The following is a 9095-nucleotide window of genomic DNA, read 5'->3' on the forward strand; positions in this document are numbered from 1 at the left end:
CCGAGAAGCAACGCCTGAGTTGAGAAACGTGGAAGACATCGTGAACTCTGGAGAGGTGCGGAGGTAGTTCCAACTGGTAGGCAACTTCTCCTCGTTTGGCAAGAATGCGAAAAGGTCCAATGTAACGAGGAGCCAATTTGCCTTTGATACCGAAACGATGGGTTCCCTTCAGAGGGGTGACCCGAAGATAAGCCTTCTCGTCAACCTCGAAAGTCATAGCCTTATGTTTTCGGTCATATTGACTCTTTTGACGAGATTGGGCTGTTTTCAACTTTTCACGAACGATACGAACTTGTTCTTCTGCTTCTTGAATCATATCCGGGCCAAAGAATTGTCTTTCCCCGGTCTCTGACCAGTTAAGGGGTGTTCGACATCGTCGTCCATAGAGAACTTCAAAAGGGGCTTTACCCAAGCTAGATTGATAGCTGTTGTTGTAGGCGAATTCGGCAAATGGAAGGCACTTCTCCCAGTCCATTCCGAAAGAGATAACAGAGGCTCGAAGCATGTCTTCTAGAATTTGGTTGACGCGTTCCACTTGACCACTTGACTGAGGGTGGAAAGCGGTGCTAAAAGAGAGACGAGTCCCCATAGCATTTTGGAAACTTTCCCAAAATCGAGAGGTGAAAAGACTTCCTCGATCCGAGTTAATTTCCAAAGGAACACCATGGAGAGACACTATTCGGGAGATGTACAAATCTGCCAGCTGACTAGCGGTTATACTCTCACGAACAGGTAAGAAATGGGCTACTTTGGAAAGACGATCGATCACGACGAAAATAGCATTATTCCCTCCCTTGGTCCTGGGAAAACCGGTAATGAAATCCATACCAATTTTATCCCATTTCCATTCAGGAATAGCTAAGGGTTGAAGGGTGCCAGCAGGCCGTTGATGCTCTGCTTTTAGACGACGACAGACGTTGCAATTTGCAATATACTGAGCAATTTCTCTCTTCATCCTAGTCCACCAGAACCTCTGGCGTAGGTCCTGATACATCTTAGTGCTACCGGGATGAATGGTGAGAGGAGATTCATGAGCTTCCTTAAGGATTAATCGCCTTTGGGAACCACTAGTCGATTCCCGAAGTATACGACTCCTTGATCATTAATGGAGAAACAATCCGCAATTCCTTTCTGAATGTTCCTCTTGATGCGGGAGATTCCCGGATCTACCTTCTGTGCTTTGATAATTTGATCCGTAAGGGTAGGTTTTGCCACCAAGGTGGAAAGAAAACCTTGAGGTACAATGTGAAGGTTAAGTTTCCGAAATTCCTCATGGAGAAGCGGTTGACTTTGTTGTAACATCAGGTTGTTACAATAAGATTTATGACTTAGCGCATCAGCCATGACGTTGGCTTTTCCTGGGGTGTAAGTTATTCCTAAGTCGAAGTCTGTGATCAGCTCAACCCAACGTCTCTGCCTGAGATTCAAATCCGGTTGGGTGAAAATGTACTTCAGACTTTGGTGATCAGTGAATATTTCGCAACGATTACCGAGGAGGTAATGTCGCCAGGTCTTAAGTGCATAGACTACGGCTGCAAGCTCTAGATCATGAGTAGGATAATTCTCCTCATGTGGGTGCAATTGCCGTGAAGCGTAAGCAATTACGTGTCGATCTTGCATGAGAATGCAACCTAGTCCTTGTCGCGAGGCGTCGTAGTAGATAACGAAGTCCTTGGAGAAGTCTGGCGGTACCAGCACGGGAGCAGAGGTCAGGCGTCTTTTCAGTTCCTGAAAGCTGTGCTCACATTGTGGAGTCCATTCGAACTTCTTATCTTTCTTGAGGAGTTCGGTTAGAGGTTTGGCAACCTTGGAGAAGTTCTCGACAAAGCGACGGCAATAGCTCGCTAAGCCTAGAAAACTCCGAACTTGCTTGACCGATTCAGGCGGAGTCCAATTAGGGACGGCTTGAACTCGCTCAGGGTTAACAGCAATACCTTTACCAGATATTACATGACCCAGATAGGTCACTTCTGACAACCAGAATTCACATTTAGAAAATTTGGCATAAAGGCGATGCTCTCGAAGTTTCTTCAACACTAGCCTTAAATGTTCGGCATGTTCTTCCTCATTCTTGGAGTAGATGAGTATATCATCGAGATAAACTACGACGAATTTATCCAAATACTCCATGAAGATTGAGTTCATTAACCGAGAAAAGGTGGCTGGAGCGTTGGTTAAACCGAAGGACATGACGGTGTACTCGTATTGGCCATAACGAGTAACAAAGGCCGTTTTAGGAATGTCCCCGTTTCTGATTTTGATTTGATGGTAGCCCAACCTCAAATCCATCTTGGAGAAGACTGAGGATCCAGCGAGCTGATCATACAGGTCGTTGATCCTGGGAAGCGGGTATTTGTTCTTGATTGTGACCAAATTGACAGGTCGGTAATCTACAACCATCCGGTCCGTACCATCCTTCTTCTTGACGAATAGGACGGGGCAAGCCCACGGTGATGAACTAGGGCGGATGAAACCCTTTTTCAAGGATTCATCGAGTTGTTTCTTAAGCTCGGCTAGTTCTAGTGGTTCCATCTTATAAGGTCTTCTAGCAATCGGAACGGTTCCCGGAATGAGGTCTATTACGAACTCAACATCCCTGTCAGGTGGAACACCTGGCAATTCCTCTGGAAAGACATCCGGGAAGTCACAGACTACCGGCACGTCCTCAAGGTCTGGCAAAGGGCTGGCGTTAAGAGAATATAATTGTCGCTTGGCTATTCGGGTCAAGACATTGACTATCTTCCCCGAAGGATGGGTGAGTTGAACAGTCCTAGAGAAGCAATCAATTTTGGCTTGATGAGCTGACATCCAGTCCATACCCAAAATGATATTAATATCTGAAGATTTAAGGGCTATTAAAGACGCGAGGAAAACAAGTCTGTCGACTTGGATTTCATTTCCATAACTTACCCTAGAGGTCTGCCATCTAGACCCAGGGGTAGAGATTTCCATAGTGGATGGCAAGTCACAAAATGCAACGTTATGCAAACGAGCATAATTTTCAGATATAAAAGAATGAGAGGCTCCTGTATCGAAAAGAACAGATGCCGGGTGACAATTAACAAGAAGTGTACCGAGAACGACGTTGGGATCCTCTTGAGCTTCTTCGGCAGAGATACAGTTGACATGGCCACGTGAAGCGGTGACCGGCTTGGCGTGGAATATTTTTCCTGTCGGCTTGCCACGGCCAACAGCTTTAGCGGATTGGTTGGGGTTGGTCTGGGGACACTCACGCATATAGTGACCAGATTCCCCACATTTGAAACAAGTCACGGAACTGGTACGTGGAGGAGCATTATTGGTTGGACCTCCATAGGGCTTGGCTGGAGCAGACTGTTGAACGGGGCGAGGCGCCTGGAAAGATGGCCTCGGTGTGAATCTGGGTGGTAGGGCGGTGTTGGGTACCCACACGCGGCGCTTCTGAGGACCAGCACCGGATGAGGAACCCATGTCACGGCCATGCTTGCGTGTTGCGTCATAATCAGTCTGACCAGTTTCAGCACTGATGGCTTTGTTGACAAGTTTCGGAAAAGATGTGCACTCATGCAGACGGAGGTCGCGGCGAAGCTCAGGACTAAGGCCCTTACGGAACCTTGCTTGCTTCTTGGCATCAGTAGACACTTCCTCAGTTGCATATCGGGCGAGCTTACCAAACTCCCTGCTATAGGCATCCACAGAAAGTCGGCCTTGGGTGAAATTGCAAAATTCTTCACGCTTACGGTCCATGAGACCCTCCGGAATGTGATGTTCATGGAAAGCCTCGCTGAACTCAGCCCAAGTAGTGACATGGCCCGCTGGGCGCATAGCTCCATAATTCTCCCACCATAGACTGGCGGGGCCTTCAAGATGATATGCAGCAAAGGTGACCTTGTCAGCCTCCGCTACCAGCGCGGAACGCAGTTTGTGAGAGATACTGCGAAGCCAGTCATCAGCGTCGAGAGGCTCGATGGAGTGGTGGAACGTGGGTGGATGCAATTTGATAAAATCACTGAGTGACACCACGTTAGCCCTCTGTTGGTGTGTTGTATTCTGTTCAATACGCTCCAACAAACGGTTGGTCTCCCGCTTGTTTCTCTCACCTTCCATCATAACCTCGGCTAGTGAAGGGGGATGAGGCAGATTTGCATCCCTGGCTTCACTGCCTTCGGCCTGCTCTTGGGAAGCAGGGTTAGCGCGCGTGTTGACCATCCTAGGTAATCAAGACAATGTTTTAGTCAGGATGATAAAATTCCGACATAGGATACATAATGTAAGGAATAAGTCGGAATGCAAGATGATCATCCGTATGACATGGTAGATACAGAAACTGCTTCTTTTATTCCATCGTCATACACACCATACAGGGTTTAGTACAAGACCAAACAAAGTACTATTACGGTGAAAAAGGATTACATCTTATCGAAGGCATCCCAAACTCCTATACATTACTTTTCTACACCTCCGGAAGAGTACAAGCTAAGTCATATCCCACGAGTCACGCGGGACGATAGACGACACAGCTAGTGCGAACTAGTGATACTACCACTAACTCAGACCGATCCGTAGTAGTCCTCGTAGAAGTCACCTCCATAGCCTGGAAGTTCAACATGATCATCCGGAAACAGATGGTCTCGCGGAGCTTGTGGACCATAGGGGCTAGGATGAGGCCTTGGACCAGCAAACGGTGGCCTGCGGGGACCGCGAGGTGGGGTGATGCCTCCTACATCACGCCAAACCATCACGTCCGGCAGAGCAGATCTCACAGGATAGAGATCGCGCATATCTGAATATCCAGCTTGCACCGCCGGTGCGAACCGAGTCAAAGTGGCCCAGTGGTCAGCACGGGTATTGAAGAGCTCTAACCTCAAGGCCCGATTTTCACGGTCCTTATCCTCGAGCATCTCAGCAGTGGTGCGAGTCCGTGAATCCTCCTGAGTGGGGTCAGCATAGATAGCCTGGAGATACCCTTGTGCTCCCGGAAGTGATCCTGGCATATACCGGAAATCAGAGTCCCGAAATAAACCAGATCTGACTCGCATAATGGTCATCATAGAGTAGGCGGCGTCCTGCACAGCCATCTCAATAGTAACCCCGAGTCCATAGGAGCAGTGAAGAGGCTCGGTGGATCCAGGATAAGATGGAAATATCCTGACAGTGCAGAGATACTGGCTTTGATTGAAGTCCCGGAATTGCTCTTCGACCGTGTACTCAGGATACCAGCGGTATCCAGCCTCAGTCATTACCCTGACCAACTTAGCAGTATGGCCGGGTACATCTAGGCATCGAGTCAGGCGAACCACTTGATTGAGGTCGCGAGTGGCCATCTGAAAGCACAATCATAATGCAAAGGCATTAGGACTTCTAGCAAAATTTCGGCAGCATAACAGCTGTAAATGCTCAAGAAGGATTGAGACATTTGACAAAGGATTTCGTACATACTCAACATCATCATATCAAAGTTCTGAAACCATTCTAACAACACAATGTGGTAGTAGATCTGAACTAGGCTTGTATCCATCAAACCTATAAGGTACTACTGATTAGTAACACATGATCCTGATAGAGAGAATAGATCCTAATTCCTTAATCCCCGGTGGAAGAATGGACTGACTCAGATCAGAAAGTCATAAGGTATAAGGAGTAAAAAGAGCCTTACGTTCCAACCCACAAACAATTCCCCTACATATAACTAAAGAATTTCTAGACTCAACATCGACCAGTTTGGCTTGGAGAACCTACAGGCAGTCCGGCTCTGATGCCAACGCTGTCAGGACCCCGACTCGATGTCACATCGATCTAGTTGGTAACACCTCATATCACTTTGCGGCCTCACGCACGGTATCCCCACGGGTGTCGTCTTACCTTTTCCCGGGACCGTTTGCGCCTTTTGGCTCACGTATATGATAGTGTCGCTAGCATCCATATGATAAAGAGCCCGGGCTGACATGACTAGTCGTAAACCCAAAGTGGCACAGACTTACAGGGACAGGCATCCATGACCCAGCTTCGAACGTGTCGGTCATCAGCAAGTGGGTACGGGCTGTAGCACTGGGCTAGCAGGACTCCGGTAAACCGGGCTGTAGCGGGCTAACAGGACTCCCGTACTCAAAGCGTGACATTTCCCCGAAGGGACAGACACAGGAACGAAGAAGGACACATGCCGGCCAGCCTAAGTGTTCCAGAGCAGTAGCAAGCTACCATGGCTCAGCGGTAACACTAGGAGACATTTCCCGGTAAGAGAGGCTACTAAAGATAAACAACTAGATAGTCAGATCCCACACATACCAAGCATTTCAATCATACACACAATATGCTCGATATGTGCAAATACAACGAAGCATCACAACATGACTCTACGACACAAGTACTTTATTTAAGGCTCAGTGAGCCATACATAACATACACAAAGGTACGGGTCTCACGACCCAACATACAAGTCATACAGTCATACAAACCAGCAGCGGAAGTAACTTGTCTGAGTACAGACAACTAGTAAAATAAAAGAGGCTTGGAAAGCCTAGCTATACTACGTGGTCCTTCACAAGCTCAGGGTCACCACCTGGGTCTTTAGCCTACTCATTGATGTCAACGTCTACATAGAACCCATCAGAAGGGGTTGCAGCGTCTTCTGTAAAAATGTAGATTATAGCAACATGAGTACAAAGGTACTCAGCAAGACTTACATCAGATCCTACATACATGCATAGTATCAAGAAGGGTTGGTGGAGTTATTGCAGCAAGCCAGCTTTGACTCTTGGCTAGGCTAACCTACGATACTCCAACTTGAAATGGTTTTGCGCACACGAGTCCACTACTCACCACTTCAATACACTATCGAGGATCCACCTCCGTCTTCCTACGGAAGAGCCATCCTCGGCACTCACACTTATCTTGAGGCTTTTAACAGTATCCATTTACTTGTCTATGAACTGTATAGGCAACCAAGTAGTCCTTTACCGCGGACGCGGCTATTCGAATAGATCATGTTAACCCTGCAGGGGTGTACTTCTTCATACACCCTCTCACCACTTATCGTCGCTTACACGACATGTACTCGGCAACCTTCAAGCGGAAGCCCAACGTGGGTGTCGGCCACGACCTACCTAATCACCTAAGCCTCCAGTCCAGGTTTATCGCCTATTCAGGTTCCATCCGCAGGGAGTCCGGCCGAGGTTTCCCATACGGCCCCGAACGATGTGAACAGGGTTCCCGAGATACCTAACGGGTATTCGGTACACCCGGCCACGTACCTACCGCATCACAGCCCACCCCTACGGTCAGCGCTGTCCACGGCCTCCAGTAGGCTACAAACACCAGAAACTACTTGCAACTCCTGGACGGAGAACTAGGGTGAATAAGAAGCCGAGAGGGTCCATTGGTTTCGGGCCCAATGCATGGTAGTAGCTGATTCTTAAATCACACATACAGATCTTAGTGCTTAAGGTCGGTTTCAATGAAACAACCCACCATGTACTCCTACATGGCCTCTCATCGATACCTTTACCAAATCGTGTTCACCACACCACTCTCATTACCGACATAATCATTTCACTCTAGCCCATCACCCAGATGAACCAGACCTGACACGACTCTAAGCATAGCAGGCATAGCAAGGTAGGAACAACACATACATAGGGCTCAATCAACTCCTACACATGCTAGTGGGTTTCATCTAGTTACTGTGGCAATGACAGGTCATGCAGAGGAAATGGGTTCAACTACCGTGGCACACAGCAGTTTGAATCGCGTTGTCTTAATGCAGTAAAAGAGAGCAGGAGCGAGAACATGGGATTGTATCGATATGATCAAATGGTTGGTTGCTTGCCTGATGGTTCGATGCACTGATATGGTTCTTCGTTAGGGTAATCACGGTACTCCTCGGGGGCAGAACCTGTCGCAAAGGACACCGACACACAACCATCACCAAACAATGTGCAACACTATGATGCATGCATGAAACATGGCAATATGAGTGTGTTGGGCTAATGCAACTAAAACCAGAGGGGTTTGAACAAATTTGAATCAAGGATTCAAATTTCAAATTCAAATATGGTCTTTTAAAGTGCTTTTCCTTGTTCTGCTTAAAACATCAATTTAACTTGTTTGATCATGCATGAAAATAGTACAAATGGATAGATTGGATTTTTCTGATCATTTTTCATATATAATTTGTCCAATTTGGAGTTACAGAATAAAAGTTATGAATTTTTGAAGTTTAAATAATATTCTGGAATTTTCTGATTTAAATTTAAATCCAGAAAATCAATACTGCGTCAGCCTGACGTCAGTGTGACGTCAGCAGGTCAACGGGACAGGTCTGGGTCAAACCTGACAGTGGGTCCCGCATGTCAGGGTGATTATTTCAATTAAAGTTTAATTAAAACTAAACCTGTTTAATTAACAGGGCTGGGCCCCACCTGTCATTGACTCAGGGGAGTCAACCAGGGCCCACCCGTGGTCAAAGTCAAAGTCGGCTGCCGGCGTTTAGCCGCCGGCGAGCCCGACGCGGCGGCGGGAGTGGTTTTGGCCATTTCGGCCACCAAATGGACCGCGGAGACCACCGGAGTGGAGCTGAGGACAAACCGCAGCTCTTGGCGGAGTCCGTTGGGGTCGGGGTGGCTGGAGTTGGCGCCGGCGACGACTTTGGCGGCCACCGGGGTTCGGTCGAGGATGAACTTGGCGCTAGAGGGGTCGGTGAGGCTCGTGGAGTGGCTAGCTAGGTGCTGTGGGACTCGGTGAGTAAGATGGACACCATCTTGTGGCCGGAGTGTGGCCGGAAGCACGTCGGCGACGAGATCCGCGACGGTGCGGGCGTGTGATCCTCGTGCGGTGGCTACACGGCTCGGGAATGAGAGAAAGAGGGTCGGAGGAGTAGCTAGGCTCACAGCGCTCCCGTAGAGGCCACCGGCGGGGTCGGGGACGAGCTGAGGCAGCGACGGCGTTGAAGGGGATCTCCGGCGACGGCGAGCTCGGGCGAGGTCGGTGCGGTGGTCTCAGGCCGCTCGAGCACACGGGGCTCGGCTAGCTCGATGAAGTGGACGGCGGCGAAGCTCCTGGACACGGTGGCACGGCGTGGGGTGGACGGAGGGCGTGGCTACGGCGAGGGGGTGGCGGCG

The sequence above is a fragment of the Triticum aestivum genome, chromosome 6B (genome assembly GCF_018294505.1).
Source record: "Triticum aestivum cultivar Chinese Spring chromosome 6B, IWGSC CS RefSeq v2.1, whole genome shotgun sequence".
NCBI classification, from domain to species: domain Eukaryota; kingdom Viridiplantae; phylum Streptophyta; class Magnoliopsida; order Poales; family Poaceae; genus Triticum; species Triticum aestivum.